This window comes from Limulus polyphemus, unplaced genomic scaffold (genome assembly GCF_000517525.1).
Source record: "Limulus polyphemus unplaced genomic scaffold, Limulus_polyphemus-2.1.2 Scaffold738, whole genome shotgun sequence".
Taxonomy (NCBI): domain Eukaryota; kingdom Metazoa; phylum Arthropoda; class Merostomata; order Xiphosura; family Limulidae; genus Limulus; species Limulus polyphemus.
In genome coordinates, this window is record NW_013666348.1 from 430,868 (window position 1) to 432,370 (window position 1,503).

The 1,503-nt window shown below is 33.9% G+C and overlaps 1 protein-coding gene across 1 annotated transcript in view; it reads left to right on the top strand.

Annotated features, from left to right (window-relative positions):
- LOC106460271 (major facilitator superfamily domain-containing protein 1-like) overlaps positions 1–1,503 on the top strand; it is a 25,114-nt gene that overhangs the window by 20,097 nt on the left and 3,514 nt on the right. The window lies entirely within an intron of this gene.

The window sequence follows — 1,503 nt, forward strand, 5'->3', positions numbered from 1 at the left end:
GTTTTACTGGTACAGAACAAGAAAAGACTATTTTACTGGTACAGAACAAGAAAAGACTGATTTACTATTCAGTTTTACTGGTACAGAACAAGAAAAGACTGATTTACTATTCAGTTTTACTAGTACAGAACAAGAAAAGACTGATTTACTGGTACAGAACAAGAAAAGACTGATTTACTGGTACAGAACAAGAAAAGACTGTTTTACTGGTACAGAACAAGAAAAGACTGATTTACTATTCAGTTTTACTGGTACAGAACAAGAAAAGACTGATTTACTATTCAGTTTTACTAGTACAGAACAAGAAAAGACTGATTTACTATTCAGTTTTACTGGTACAGAACAAGAAAAGACTGATTTACTATTCAGTTTTACTGGTACAGAACAAGAAAAGACTGATTTACTATTCAGTTTTACTAGTACAGAACAAGAAAAGACTGATTTACTATTCAGTTTTACTGGTACAGAGCAAGAAAAGACTGATTTACTGGTACAGAACAAGAAAAGACTGTTTTACTGGTACAGAACAAGAAAAGACTGATTTACTATTCAGTTTTACTGGTACAGAACAAGAAAAGACTGTTTTACTGGTACATAACAAGAAAAGACTGATTTACTGTTCAGTTTTACTGGTACAGAACAAAAGCAAATCACCGTATGGAACTTGATTTCTATGCCACTTTCCACAGTAACTCGTTTTCTACCCAGAAACTATAAAATGTACTTTTAGAGTTGGTTGTGCCAAAGTAGTGCTACCTTTTTCACATAAGCAAATCTTTGACAAAACTATGTTACTGGTGAGATAATAATTAGCTGATAATGGACATGATAAAATAAAGAAAGGCTGTTGAATAATTTAACAGTTTGTTACAGGAGTGTCAGTGCAATCAAATCAAAAAGGTTGTTACGATGTTTTAATATCACCGCGAGAGTTGTTACACTTTCTTTTTATCGTTAGTTTGTTATAATTGAACAGAAACAATCCTATATGAAGTTTTTCTTTAAATTATTATTATAGACCTGGCATGGCCAGGTGGTTACGGCACTCGACTTGCAATCTGAGGATCGCGGGTAATATTTTCACAAAAATAATATTTTTAGATTTAACCAACTAAAAAATATAAACAAAAAGGAGTAAGTTTCAAATATAAAACAATAAAAAAAACTTACCAAATTATTAGTTTTCTTAAGTGAAAATCTCATGGATGTTGCAACAGAAAAGCAAGACATTTTCATTGATAACTGTATCTACAAAGAAATATTTCAATAAAATCTACTCCGTGATGTAATGCTGTGATGATAGCTCATTTTTAAACCATGGCCAGGTGGTTAAGGCACTTGACTCGCAATCTGAGGGTTGCGGGTTCGAATCCCCGTCCCACCAAACATACTCACCCTTTCAGCCGTCGGGGCTTTATAATGTGATGGTCAATCCCACTATTCGCTGGTAAAAGAGTAACCCAAGAGTTGGCAGTGGGTGGTGATGACTAGCTGCCTTCCCTC